This window comes from Pelobates fuscus, chromosome 3, assembly GCF_036172605.1.
Source record: "Pelobates fuscus isolate aPelFus1 chromosome 3, aPelFus1.pri, whole genome shotgun sequence".
NCBI lineage: Eukaryota > Metazoa > Chordata > Amphibia > Anura > Pelobatidae > Pelobates > Pelobates fuscus.
The window spans coordinates 265,278,485-265,294,286 of record NC_086319.1 but is presented as its reverse complement, the minus strand read 5'-3'; positions in this window follow the sequence as shown (position 1 = coordinate 265,294,286).

The window sequence follows — 15,802 nt, the reverse complement described above, 5'->3', positions numbered from 1 at the left end:
TTCAATAAAAGATTCGAATTCAGGGGGTGTGGTTATCTCTTTATTACGTGGTTTATTTCATATCACATCTTGAAATTACAACTGCTATCTGTTATGATTTCCTAATACATACAATTTGACTATATTAATGTCTCTATCATAGCTACCTATTTCGGTTAAAATATTCTTGTCTCATCTGATAAATTCCTTTTACGTAAAGTACTACGGAATAAACTGGCGTTTTATAAACGGTAATATTGATTATGCTAATAATAATAATAATAATGAGGACAAACAGTTCATTTCCAAATCCCTTTCACGTCTTTTGTTTCTTTTCAGTTTGATTCTTCTTCATGGATCAATACATGGGATCGTCTTCGCACTCTACGACAATCTTCCAGTCGGGATGTGGATAATTTACAGTCTGATTCTTCGTCGTTATCATTATTTATTGTAATAGCAGGATATGTTTATGATTATCTCGCACCAAAGAAAGAGGAAATGATGCAAGAGGAAGGGCCTTTTATACCCTATGGCAATGTTTTTTTCACTAAACTTTATTGTTAAACCTGTGCTGCTGGAGTTTTAGTAAAGAAAGATTATGCAAAATACTCGCCTCCTGTCCTTAATAAAATTAAGATTATAGGTACACTGCGCTAGCATAATCTACAATTTTATTTAAACAAGGGCCGGGGTTTAGTAGAGGGGTATGCTAGGATTTAGTAGAGGGGGCTGGGTGGGATTTAATAGAGGGGGGACTGAGAATTAGTATAGAAGGGCGGACTGGGATTTAATATAGAGTTTGGTAATACACCACAGGGGGGACTGGGGTTTAGTAGAGTGGGGCTGGGGTTTAGTAGAGGGGGATGCTGTTATTTTATTTTTTACTGTACTTTTTAAAACAAACCTATGTTTGTTTTTTGCGGCCCACATAAACTTAAACCTTGTTTATTTGGCCCCTGCTAGCCTTTGAGTTTGACATGCTTGTTAATTTTTTTCCCGATCATATATGTATATATATATATGTATATAAAATCAAAAATATTTAAATATTTTTCAAAATATTAAATCATTTTAAAAGTTTCTTCAAAATTATTACATTATTTGAAAGGTGTATCCAAAAATATTAAATTGAGACCAGGTGCCAGCAGTCCCTGGCGCAGTCAATGGCTGATTCCTTTAAAAAGGGCACTTGTGGGAAAAAACTGAGTACTGAAACATAGAGGACTGTTTTTTTTGCAACCCTGTAGCACATGCATTCTCTATTTATCAGCCCTAACAGGAGACAGCTGGCCACCCTTTTCTTAAACTTTTCAAGCCAGGATGTGCCTGGCAATACATATAACCTTTGCCGTAGATGCCAGCTAATATCTCCAAATCAAACACAGTTGAATATTCTCACCAGGAATCTGATGTGTATATATTTTAAAACCAGCAGCCATGAGCCATGACAATAAGCATTTCGGAAACATAAAAACATCTGGGGTGTCTCAGGTAAATGGCCAGCATATGCCCTTTCTTAATTAGATCTGCAGCAAGAAAATTAAGGGTAATTAATGTTCCTGTCAATGGGTAGCTAACAAGCATACAGACAATGGCCTGTATAATCAATAACATGTCTTCCTGCAAAAACTCAGAATTCCCAGTCTGAGATCTCAAATTAGCGAGGACCAGTCTTCCCTGTCAAAAACATGCACATGATGATGTTATAATCCCTACCATACCAGAAGGGGTTTTCCATACTAAATTGAGGCCAATACAGAGCAACCTAAATTTCTTCAGGAAATCAATTCTATAAACACAATTATATGGCATATCTGCATAGAAAATAGGGTGAAAAAATTAGTCACTCAAAATTAGACATCTGCTAAAGATACCAGATCAAGTCATTCCATGAGCTTCTGTCACACAGAGAATAGTGAAAAGGGTAGGAGTACAACAGCCTATTTAAACATGGGTGTTGTATGTTCACTAAAGGGTCAATTATGTTGCATATCATGTCCCATCCACTCCTTTGTTTATCAAACGGGAATATCTACAGTGATCTGCAGACTGTCATTTAAAAAATGTTGGTTCCTTTGAAAAGAACATTGGAGTTTATATATGTATAAACGTTTGAGTTGTCACCATGGCATGCCTCCCAACCGGCCCAAATTTGGTTGGACAATCCCAATTTCTGGTTACACCTTAGTTCCCTGATGTCTCGCATTTTGGGGAAACCAAGGAACTGTCCCTAACATTCACAGCACATGGTAATTAAGATATGTGCTTGCACTTTCATTGCACTGACACTGTGCCCCCTTTAGGTTCTGCCCTCAGTGGGTTGTCTGGCATGATGCATAGGCAAATATTAATTCCCCCTTCACTGTTGTTACTTTGCAGAGAGGGGGTATGCTGACCTCTGGTAGTCCAGTGTGCTAGGAATCTGATCTGTGCCATCACCATGTGCAGACCATGAGTAAATGTCTTGCGAGCTCAGACATGTGTGAAGGTAGTGGGGACCGTGTAGATGAGAATACCCATTCATTAGCTTACCTTAATAAACAGATGCAAGACGTTGATGGTGACAAACAGGCCACAGCTTTATTAATATCAATAAATATCAATAAGTAACATTAGTTTATTAAACACCATACATTAACATAATGTAACCATAAACATTTACAATTCCACACCCTTGCCAACCCTTCCTGCCGATCCTGGGCACATGCCCTCCCCCCTCATCCTATACACAAACCGGCCTCACAACTGGCCTAACATTAACTCCCTGCTAACCACTGGCCTGCCTCTGGCTCAGTGGGCATGTACATTACCCATAATCATAAATGAGGCTAGGGGAAGGATCAGCCCCGATCATCTTTTTCCACTGGACCACTGGTCCAACCCTGATTGAAAAGGGACCTTTTCCACCACAAGCACCTCTTGTTTTACCCCTAAAATCAGCAGGACCGCCTCACCAAACTAGTCATGGCCTCCTCCAAAGTGTCTTGTAAAGCCCGATTAAACAGATGTAACCTAACCTCCGTGACTTGCAACCCATCACTCCTGAAAAACATAGCCGCATTCTGCCCAAAAACATGATGCCGAATCGCCATGCCCCTAACCCCCCATATAAATTTAGAAACTCGCTTATTGAGCTTGACCCTGCTGCGCTCCATTGCGCGCTGATCCCTGGTGCAATGCCAATAGTTCCAGGACACCACCTCTGACCAGACTAGGCAGATGTCTGGGAAAGTAAAAACACCTGTGCTAAATCCCGCCTAATCATGTCCCCCAGTTCCAATACTGGGGAATTGTATAGGTTGTTGCCCCCTAGGTGGATCACCAAGACGTCCGGCACTCCTACTAAACGGGACAATTGGACTAGTTCAGGCAGCAGATGAACCCAACGCATGCCCCGAACCAACAGACATTAGCCACCGCAGGAGATAGGCCCAGGCGAAGCCCACCTGGGTGGACAGCAGCACGTCGATGGGCCTAATACCCGTAGAAGTGTCCAATCACCCAAACACGTCACACAGGACCTACGGAGAGAAGACAGCAAGAAACAAAACCAGCCCGGCGGGGCACACGTAAGATCTAAACCTCCCCGATTCCCACCTACCAATCCTGTGAATGGCCATACTCAAGAGCCTTAAGCACAATGTCTCTGTCGCCACCCCAATCCTAAAGGTGTGGCCCCAAAATCCCGACTCCGGATGCCCAATGCATCCAGCAACTTCTTAAATACACTGATGAACTGAAAACGGAACAGAAGCCCCGCATCTTGGTGGACAAACTGTGGATCTGACACCGACGGCCGAAGCGCGCAAAAATGGCGAAAACAAGAGACTGGGCAAACCACCGAACCCAGGATCTCCTGAAGAGAGACCCATATACCTCTCCTGCGAGTATCCATTTTTGAGCGTCGCAACAAAAAAACTAACTGAACCCTCGTCGCAGTACACATCACCCCACATTACCCAAGCAGAGACCTTCTTACTGGGACTAACTAGCTCCCCCATCCTCATTGCCCCAAGAGACGCAAAAGAGAACACCATGCTGAACAACACCACCTCATAATCCAAAGCGCATACCCGAGAACCTGGAAAATGCCCAACAACAGGGCACCCAAGACCTGTTTATGGGAGTCTGGAATCCAAGGCCCCTGACAGCTATCCCTCATAACAATGGAAACCACAAAATCCTTGGTAACATCTGCAACTCTTGACAATTTAAACCAGAAGTTGAGCTTAGCCAACTTACCCATCACCGCACCGGGAGAGCAGCCTGATGCCTCCCAGAACCAGAGCAGGTGCAGCAATCCTTGAAGTCACTCCTCATCCAACCTTAAACCCCGTGAACCTGCTCAAAGGAAAGCCATTCCCCCCACACCTTACCATACCTGCGCCATGTGGCAACCACCACAGACCCCCGGATCCAGGCCATCACTCTGTCAACTCAAGGCACCACAACTCCGCTGGGCACGGAAACCTGACTGCATCTGCCCTAAGCTCTCTGAACTCCCACCACTGACATCTGCCATTACATTGGACACCCTGGGGAGATGAAGTGCCCTTGTCAGGATTCAAACCTTAATTTCGGAACTTTATTCCTTACACTCAATTTTGTTCCTGCTGTAACCATGTTTTGCCATTAGTGACCTCCCTAACAACTAGCTCTGAACTTTCCTTGACTCATCCTCATCTGCCTAGGACTAATTACAGATCCTTCGAAAGGCTACACCCTGCTAAATACAGGGCCTTTAGATTGAGGTTGATGGTCAACCTGAAAAGATTTCTGTCACTGGCTCCTGTGAACTTACCATCCTGTGAAATACTAACCTTATCTACTCAACCAAGCTTCTTTATTCCAAGGTGAACTATACAACCAACCTTCTTTGCTACCAAGCTTCTTTATATCAACCTGAACTACTCTACAAACCAACCTTCGTTACCAAGCTGCATTATTACCAACCTGCTTCATATCAACCTGAACTACACTATCAACCTGCTTTATGATACTAACCTGCTTTATCCTAAGCTGAACTATGCAACCAACCTGCTTTAATACTAACCTGCATTTTACCAACCTGTACTACAATAATAATATTGCAAAGATTCATTTACCTGCTTTATCAGTGTTCCTTCCAACACAGGGCTGATTCACTAAACTTCTATTTTATTTGCAATTCTGATACAATTCTGTTCTGTTCTGATTTGCTTGTCAATATATATATATATATATATATATATATATATATATCCTATGCTTTCAACTATAGGTGTTTGCTACTATCTAATAAAATCGTAGTAACAACCTCTCTGGGGCATATTGCCTAAACCTCTATTATTTCACCTTCTACCTACTTACCTATAAATCCACTTATAGGTTCTCCTTCAACCTTACCTATAATTCCGCTTATAGGTTCTCCTTCAACCTTACCTATAATTACGTTTATAGGTCTTCCTGCTACCATTTGCTTAACTCTCTTTTCTGTTCTCCCTTTTTTACTTACCTCCTTCTTTGGCTTGCTAAGTATACCAATTGTGTGTAAATATGTCTAAAGTCTCCAATAAACTGCCAAACGTTAACCCTGTCATAAGTCTCTTATCTGACCTGCTCAAGACCATGACAGCCCTATACGAAATGTTAAACTGCAAACACCGCAACACAAGCCGACGAAGGAGCCTGACTACCGAAGGGAAGGAAGCTGACAAGTTATTGATCACCAACACCACCACCATGTTATCGCAGTGAAACGCTACCCATCGATCCCTCAGGATATCCCCCTACACATCCACTACCACCACAATTGGAAACAATTCCAGAAACGTTAGGTTCTTGGTCAGACCCCCCACGTACCTCGCCTCCGGCCATGCAGCCGCACACCAGTGGGGACCCAAAATGTCCCCAATACCCACTGACCCCGCCGGATCTGTAATCTGGCTAAGTTCGGCGTTGGACACTTCCGGGACTTGCCAATAAGCCCTCCCATTAAACACATCCAGGAACACTTCCCATACCGCAAGGTCGTCCCGCAAGTGAGCAGCACAAAATTATGTGGCCTAGACACACCTGATGTGGCTGCCGTCATCCTCCTGTTAAACACCCGCCCCATGAGCATGATGCGGCACGCAAATTGTAGTTTCCCCAACAGCGACTGCAGTTGTGGCAAAGGAAGTTTACGGAGACCCCCAGCAGACGCCAACAGCGCACACAACTTCCCCACCTTATCCGTCAGCATTCCTGAGTAGTGATGTACCGAACTGTCCGCCGGCGAACAGTTCCCGGCGAACTTAGCGTGTTCGCGTTCGCCGCGGCAGGCGGACACATGCGCAGTTCGATCCGCCCCCTATTCGTCATCATTGGGCAAACTTTGACCCTGTGCCTCTCGGTCAGCAGACACATTCCAGCCAATCAGCAGCACTCCCTCCCTTCCACACCCTCCAACCTCCCTCCCAGCATCCATTTTCGATTCATTCTGAAGCTGCATGCTTAGTGAGAGGAGGGAAAGTTTAGCTGCTGCTGATTAGATAGGGAAATTGATAGCTAGGCTAGGGTATTCAGTGTCCACTACAATCCTGAAGGACTCATCTGATCTCTGCTGTAAGGACAGCACCCCAAAAAGCCCTTTTTAGGGCTAGAACATCAGGCTGCTTTTTTTTTTCCTGTGTAACGTAATTGCAGGTGCCTGCCTGCCAGCTTCTGTGTGAGGTTCACATTGGATACTGTGCCCACTTGCCCAGTGCCACCACTCATATCTGGGGTCACAATAGGTTAAGCTTTAGATTTAAAAGAAATAATTTTTTTTCACTGTAATAGAAGAGCAGTTGCCTGCCTGCCAGCTTCTGTGTCAGGTTGGATGCCTTGCCCATTTGCACAGTCAGTGCCACCACTCATATCTGTTTTTACAATAGGTTAAGCTTTAGATTTAAAAGAAATAATTTTTTTTCACTGTAATAGAAGAGCAGTTGCCTGCCTGCCAGCTTCTGTGTCAGGTTGGATGCCTTGCCCATTTGCACAGTCAGTGCCACCACTCATATCTGTTTTTACAATAGGTTAAGCTTTAGATTTAAAAGAAATAATTTTTTTTCCACTGTAATAGAAGAGCAGTTGCCTGCCTGCCAGCTTCTGTGTCAGGTTGGATGCCTTGCCCATTTGCACAGTCAGTGCCACCACTCATATCTGTTTTTACAATAGGTTAAGCTTTAGATTTAAAAGAAATAATTTTTTTTCACTGTAATAGAAGAGCAGTTGCCTGCCTGCCAGCTTCTGTGTCAGGTTGGATGCCTTGCCCATTTGCACAGTCAGTGCCACCACTCATATCTGTTTTTACAATAGGTTAAGCTTTAGATTTAAAAGAAATAATTTTTTTTCACTGTAATAGAAGAGCAGTTGCCTGCCTGCCAGCTTCTGTGTCAGGTTGGATGCCTTGCCCATTTGCACAGTCAGTGCCACCACTCATATCTGTTTTTACAATAGGTTAAGCTTTAGATTTAAAAGAAATAATTTTTTTTCCACTGTAATAGAAGAGCAGTTGCCTGCCTGCCAGCTTCTGTGTCAGGTTGGATGCCTTGCCCATTTGCACAGTCAGTGCCACCACTCATATCTGTTTTTACAATAGGTTAAGCTTTAGATTTAAAAGAAATAATTTTTTTTCACTGTAATAGAAGAGCAGTTGCCTGCCTGCCAGCTTCTGTGTCAGGTTGGATGCCTTGCCCATTTGCACAGTCAGTGCCACCACTCATATCTGTTTTTACAATAGGTTAAGCTTTAGATTTAAAAGAAATATTTTTTTTTCAGTGTAATAGAAGAGCAGTTGCCTGCCTGCCAGCTTCTGTGTCAGGTTGGATGCCTTGCCCATTTGCACAGTCAGTGCCACCACTCATATCTGTTTTTACAATAGCTTAAGCTTTAGATTTAAAATAAATCATTTTTTTCACTGTAATAGAAGAGCAGTTAGTTGTCTGCAAGCGTCTGGGTGTCAGGCCTACTTCAGCGTGTGCTCTGCAGACCTGTGCCAGCGTGCTTTGACAGTTGCCAATCATATCTGGTGTCTCTTTAGCGTGCTTTTACAAAGAAAAAAGGTTTCCAGTGTAAGCTAATAGCAGCCAGTCAGTGTCCTTCAAGCGGCTCTGTCAGGCCTTCCTTCAGCGTGTGCCCTGCACAACCCTGCCAGCGTACTTTGACAGTTGCCACTCATATCTGGTGTCTCTATAGCGTGCTTTTAAAACCAAAATTTTGTTTCCACTGTAATAGAAGAGCAGTTGCCTGCCTGCCAGCTTCTGTGTGAGGTTCACAGTGGATACTGTGCCCTCTTGCCCAGTGCCACCACTCATATCTGTTTTTACAATAGCTTAAGCTTTAGATTTAAAATAAATAATTTTTTTTCACTGTAATAGAAGAGCAGTTGCCTGCCTGCCAGCTTCTGTGTCAGGTTGGATGCCTTGCCCATTTGCACAGTCAGTGCCACCACTCATATCTGTTTTTACAATAGGTTAAGCTTTAGATTTAAAATAAAAAAATTTTTCACTGTAATAGAAGAGCAGTTGCCTGCCTGCCAGCTTCTGTGTGAGGTTCACATTGGATACTGTGCCCACTTGCCCAGTGCCACCACTCATATCTGTTTTTACAATAGCTTAAGCTTTAGATTTAAAATAAATAAAAAAAATTCACTGTAATAGAAGAGCAGTTAGTTGTCTGCAAGCGTCTGGGTGTCAGGCCTACTTCAGCGTGTGCTCTGCAGACCTGTGCCAGCGTGCTTTGACAGTTGCCAATCATATCTGGTGTCTCTTTAGCGTGCTTTTACAAAGAAAAAAGGTTTCCAGTGTAAGCTAATAGCAGCCAGTCAGTGTCCTTCAAGCGGCTCTGTCAGGCCTTCCTTCAGCGTGTGCCCTGCACAACCCTGCCAGCGTACTTTGACAGTTGCCACTCATATCTGGTGTCTCTATAGCGTGCTTTTACAAAGAAAAAAGGTTTCCAGTGTAAGTTAATAGCAGCCAGTCAGTGTCCTTCAAGCGGCTCTGTCAGGCCTTCCTTCAGCGTGTGCCCTGCACAACCCTGCCAGCGTGCTTTGACAGTTACCAATCATATCTGGTGTCTCTTTAGCGTGCTTTTAAAACCAAAATTTGTTTGTTATAGATTGAATAGCAGTTACTTGTCTTCAAGCGGGTGTGTCAGGCCTACAGTGTGTGCTCTGCAGAACTGTTACAGTTCACATTGCCAATCATATCTGGTCTCACAGTAGCTTGCACGCATAGTACCACTAATCCCCCAAAAAATGACAGGCAGAGGCAGGCCACCCCGCAGGGGCCGTCGTGGTCGTGGTGCTGTGATTCCCTTTTGCCCTAGAATAATGCCCAGTTTTCAGAAGCCACGTACCCTGAACTTGAAAAGTTCTGAGGACATAATTGACTGGCTAACACAGGACACCCAATCTTGTACAGCCTCCGCTCGGAACCTTGACGCACCATCCTCCTCCAGCTTAGCTTCAGGCACCTCTCAAGATACCACTCACCCGCCTGCCGCCACCACCAAAACTAGCACCACAGCCGCTTTACTTGGTATGTCAGAGGAGTTATTCACACACCCGTTTGAAGAAATGAGTGATGCGCAACCATTATTGCTAGAGGATGTAGATAACAGGGATATGTCTCAGGCAGGCAGCATTAAACACATGGAGGTACGGTGTGATGATGATGATGTTGTACCCGCTGCTGCTTCCTTTTCTGAGTTGTCAGATACAAGCGAAGCGGTTGATGATGACGATGCGTCCATGGATGTCACGTGGGTGCCCGCTCGGCAAGAAGAAGAACAGGGCGAAAGTTCAGATGGGGAGACAGAGAGGAGGAGGAGACGAGTTGGAAGCAGGGGGGGGTCGTCGCAAGGAGCTAGTGGCACAGTCAGACAGCATGCATTGGCACCCGGGGTCAGCCCGACAGCACGCCAATCAACGCATGCTGTGTCCACCACCAGAATGCCGTCATTGCAGAGCTCAGCAGTGTGGCATTTTTTTTGTGTGTCTGCCTCTGACAACAGCGATGCCATTTGCAACCTGTGCCAAAGGAAACTGAGTCGTGGGAGGTCCAACACCCACCTAGGTACAACTGCTTTGCGTAGGCACATGATCTCACATCACAAACGCCTATGGGATCAACACATGAGTACAAGCAGCACGCCTACTCTAAGCCGCCATTCTCCTCCTGGTCTAGCATCTTCAGCCACGTCAACCACTGCTGTCCTTCTTGCCCCCTCTCAACCATCCGCCACTCCGTCTCCCGCCTTGAGCAGTTCCCGCTCATCTGCCCGCAGTCATGTGTCTGTCAAGGACATGTTTGAGCGTAAGAAGCCAATGTCACCAAGTCACCCCCTTGCCCAGCGTCTGACAGCTGGCTTGTCCGAACTATTAGCCCGCCAGCTTTTACCATACAATCTGGTTGAGTCTGAGGCGTTCAAAAAATTTGTAGCTATTGGAACATCGCAGTGGAAGATACCCGGACGGAATTTCTTTTCAAAAAAGGCAATCCCCAACTTGTACTCGATTGTGCAAAAGGAAGTCATGGCATGTCTGGCACACAGTGTTGGGGCAAGGGTCCATCTGACCACTGATACCTGGTCTGCAAAGCATGGTCAGGGCAGGTATATCACCTACACTGCGCATTGGGTAAACCTGCTGACGGCTGACAAGCAAGGAATGCGTGGCATTGCAGAGGAGTTGGTGACACCGCCACGAATTGCAGGCAGTCCTGCTGCCACCTCCTCTACTCCTCCTACTCCATCCTCTTCCATAACCTCCTCGGCTGAGTCCTCTTGTGCTGCTGCGTCTTGCTCCACATCAACGGCACCCCCCCAGCTCCCCAGGTACTATTCCACATCCCGGATACGGCAGTGTCACGCCGTCTTGGGTTTGACTTGCTTGAAAGCAGAGAGTCACACCGGACAAGCACTCCTGTCCGCCCTGAACGCACAAGTGGGAAAAGTGGCTTACTCCGCAGCAACTGGATATCGGCAAAGTGGTGTGTGACAACGGAAAAAAATTGATAGCGGCATTGAAGTTGGGCAAGTTGACACATGTGCCGTGCATGGCACATGTGTGTAATCTGATCGTACAACGCTTTGTGCATAAGTACACAGGCTTACAGGACGTCCTGAAGCAGGCCAGGAAGGTGTGTGGCCATTTCAGGCGTTCCTACACGGCCATGGCTCATTTTGCCGATATCCAGCGGCGAAACAACATGCCAGTGAGGCGCTTGATTTGCGACAGCCCTACACGTTGGAATTCAACACTCCTAATGTTCGACCGCCTGCTCCAACAAGAAAAAGCTGTTAATAAATATTTCTATGACCGGGGTGCTAGGACAGCCTCTGGGGAGCTAAGAATTTTTTGCCACATTACTGGACGCTCCTAGTCAGTCGCAACGAAGGCACCATCAGCGACATCATACCATTTGTTTTCTTCCTGGAGCGTGCCCTGCGAAGAGTGCTGGATCAGGCTGTAGATGAGCGTGAAGAGGAAGAGGAAGAGTTGTGGTCACCATCACCACCAGAAACAGCCTTATCAGGATCGCTTGCTGGACCTGCGGCAACACTAGAAGAGGATTGTGAGGAAGAGGAGTCAGAGGAGGATTGTAGCTTTGAGGAGGAGGAGGAGGAGGAGGAGCAAGACCAAACACAACAGGCATCCCAGGGTGCTCGTTGTCACCTATCTGGTACCCGTGGTGTTGTACGTGGCTGGGGGGAAGAACATACCTTCAATGACATCAGTGAGGAGGAGGAACGGGAAATGAGTAGCTCGGCATCCAACCTTGTGCAAATGGGGTCTTTCATGCTGTCCTGCCTGTTGAGGGACCCTCGTATAAAAAGGCTGAAGGAGAACGACCTGTACTGGGTGTCCACGCTACTAGACCCCCGGTATAAGCAGAAAGTGGCGGAAATGTTACCGAATTACAACAAGTCGGAAAGGATGCAGCATTTGCAAAATAAATTAAAAAGTATGCTTTACACAGCATATAAGGGTGATGTCACAGCACAACGGGAATATAACAGGGGGAGAGGTGGAAGTCATACTCCTCCTCCTCCCACGACCACGCCGGCAAGGACAGGACACTTTAAAGACGTGTTGTTGATGGAGGACATGCGGACCTTTTTAAGTCCTATGCATCGCCACAGCCCTTCGGGATCCACCCTCAGAGAGCGACTCGACCGACAGGTAGCAGACTACCTCGCCTTAACTGCAGATATCGACACTCTGAGGAGCGATGAACCCCTTGACTACTGGGTGTGCAGGCTTGACCTGTGGCCTGAGCTATCCCAATTTGCGATAGAACTTCTGGCCTGCCCCGCTTCAAGTGTCCTGTCAGAAAGGACCTTCAGTGCAGCAGGAGGTATTGTCACTGAGAAGAGAAGTCGCCTAGGTCAAAAAAGTCTAGATTTCCTCACCTTTATTAAGATGAATGAGGGATGGATCCCGAAGGGACTGACACTGGGCGATACATTCGATTAAAAAAGGCCTGATGAGATGAGCTGCCTTGGGCTAAAAATGGTCCACACGCTGCTGTATTTTAGCTCTGAATGACGTTTGACTTGCGTGACTTATCTGCCACCAACTAGGGTTCAAGCCGCCATGTTTTAGGGCACTTTCTGCCTGTGAAACAAACATCAATTTTTCTGGCCGCTGCTACAGCAGCGGCTGCAACAATACCAAATTTTTCAGGCATGTGTACATGCCTAATTTTTAGGCCCACTGGTGCAGCACTGTGGCTTCAAAAACCAAACCAAAAAAAAATCCTCCAAGATGGCACCAATATACCAGTGGTCTAAGCATCTTCCCACCTTGGCCTAAAAAGGGGAGGTGATTCAACAATTAAAAATCTCTGCCATTTACACGTCCACTGATAGGAGACGCGGAAGGTATTAAACTGATATGAACAATACTAAACTGACCACTCCTATCTGGTGGCACATTAGCTTGCCCGCGCAGTGCCCCAAATTTCAAGTAAGAGGACCGACCAAGCATCTTCTTCCATCTCCCTGTTACATAAATCAATGCCATATCCATAGAAATTGTAGAGAATATCCAGGATAGTTTTACAGGGCCAAATCATGTCGCCTGTTGAAAGAGGTGACCTTGCTCGGGTCCCAGGTGTGCGGTTCCTAAAATGGCTGCCATATACACGTCCACTGATAGGAGACGCGGAAGGTATTAAACTGATATGAACAATACTCCACTCCTATCAGTAGGTCCGTCCCATTGTGATTTATGCCCCCCAGCCACCACGCAGGGATGGGGGCCGGGGGGAAGGAAAGAAGGCCCCCCCATTGTGATTTATGGCCCCCACCCACCGCGCAGGGGTGGGGGCCGAGGGGGGGAGGACAGGTACCCCCATTGTGATTTATGGCCCCCACCCACCGCGCAGGGGTTGGGGAGGACAGTAGCTCCCCCCAGTGTGTATCAGGTGTCAATCCATACCTGCCAAGTGACCCTATGTAGGGGGAACAGTCCCTATTCTGCTCTGTGTCAGTGTGTATCATGGTCTCTGTGGACGGGGAACAGTCTCTATTCTGCTCTGTGTCAGTGTGTATCATGGTCTCTGTGGACGGTGAACAGTCTCTATTTTGCTCTGTGTCAGTGTGTATCATGGTCTCTGTGGACAGGGAACAGTCTCTATTCTGCTCTGTGTCAGTGTGTATCAGGGGCTTTGAGGACAGGTGTCAATCCATACCTGCCAAGTGACCCTATGTAGGGGGAACAGTCTCTATTCTGCTCTGTGTCAGTGTGTATCATGGTCTCTGTGGACGGGGAACAGTCTCTATTCTGCTCTGTGTCAGTGTGTATCATGGTCTCTGTGGACGGTGAACAGTCTCTATTCTGCTCTGTGTCAGTGTGTATCATGGTCTCTGTGGACAGGGAACAGTCTCTATTCTGCTCTGTGTCAGTGTGTATCAGGGGCTTTGAGGACAGGTGTCAATCCATACCTGCCAAGTGACCCTATGTAGGGGGAACAGTCCCTATTCTGCTCTGTGTCAGTGTGTATCATGGTCTCTGTGGACGGGGAACAGTCTCTATTCTGCTCTGTGTCAGTGTGTATCATGGTCTCTGTGGACGGTGAACAGTCTCTATTCTGCTCTGTGTCAGTGTGTATCATGGTCTCTGTGGACGGGGAACAGTCTCTATTCTGCTCTGTGTCAGTGTGTATCATGGTCTCTGTGGACGGGGAACAGTCTCTATTCTGCTCTGTGTCAGTGTGTATCATGTACTCTGTGGACAGGGAACAGTCTCTATTCTGCTCTGTGTCAGTGTGTATCATGGTCTCTGTGGACGGGGAACAGTCTCTATTCTGCTCTGTGTCAGTGTGTATCATGGACTCTGTGGACAGGGAACAGTCTCTATTCTGCTCTGTGTCAGTGTGTATCAGGGGCTTTGAGGACAGGTGTCAATCCATACCTGCCAAGTGACCCTATGTAGGGGGAACAGTCCCTATTCTGCTCTGTGTCAGTGTGTATCATGGTCTCTGTGGACGGGGAACAGTCTCTATTCTGCTCTGTGTCAGTGTGTATCATGCTCTCTGTGGACGGTGAACAGTCTCTATTCTGCTCTGTGTCAGTGTGTATCATGGTCTTTGTGGACAGGGAACAGTCTCTATTCTGCTCTGTGTCAGTATGTATCAGGGGCTTTGAGGACAGGTGTCAATCCATACCTGCCAAGTGACCCTATGTAGGGGGGACAGTCTCTATTCTGCTCTGTGTCAGTGTGTATCATGGTCTCTGTGGACGGGGAACAGTCTCTATTCTGCTCTGTGTCAGTGTGTATCATGGTCTCTGTGGACAGGGAACAGTCTCTATTCTGCTCTGTGTCAGTGTGTATCAGGGGCTTTGAGGACAGGTGTCAATCCATACCTGCCAAGTGACCCTATGTAGGGGGAACAGTCCCTATTCTACTCTGTGTCAGTGTGTATCAGGGGTTTTGAGGACAGGTGTCAATCCATATCTGCCAAGTGACCCTATGTAGGAGGAACAGTCCCTATTCTGCTCTGTGTCAGTGTGTATCAGGGGTTTTGAGGACAGGTGTCAATCCATATCTGCCAAGTGACCCTATGTAGGGGGAACAGTCCCTATTCTGCTCTGTGTCAGTGTGTATCAGGGGCTTTGAGGACAGGTGTCAATGTTAGGTGATTTCTGCCCTTTATGGATTAAAAGCAGACTCTGCATCAACTGTGTCATTTTCCATGGGAGTTTTGCCATGGATCCCCCTCCGGCATGCCACAGTCCAGGTGTTAGTCCCCTTGAAACAACTTTTCCATCACTTTTGTGGCCAGAAAGAGTCCCTGTTGGTTTTAAAATTCGCCTGCCCATTGAAGTCAATCGCGGTTCGCCGGTTCGCGAACATTTGCGGAAGTTCGCGTTCGCCATTCGCGAACCGAAAATTTCGGGTTCGGGACAACACTATTCCTGAGCGACCAAATCGGTTCTATTGTAACCGCGGCTTGTTCCCTTATTTACCACTACATAGTCTTAAAGCATAGAACTTAGTAGGGCTAACCATAAAGATATCTTAGTCATAATTTTATATAGTTAGTGTAAGAGATCCTCTATTTAACATATATAAATAATTGAGAATACAATATGAAATAAGAATTATATTTGAGGTGTTGTATATGTTTGCATTGTATTTGAGGTGTTTTACATGTTTGTTAAATATTTGTTTGTTGCTGTGTGTGTGAGAAATGAGGGGTCTGTTTAATAAATGTCTTTAATTAAAAAATAAAATGTAATGTGGAAAAGTTACAAAACTTTTTTTTTTTTAAATGTTTCCCTCCGTATTGCTTACCTTTGGCCAGTGGAT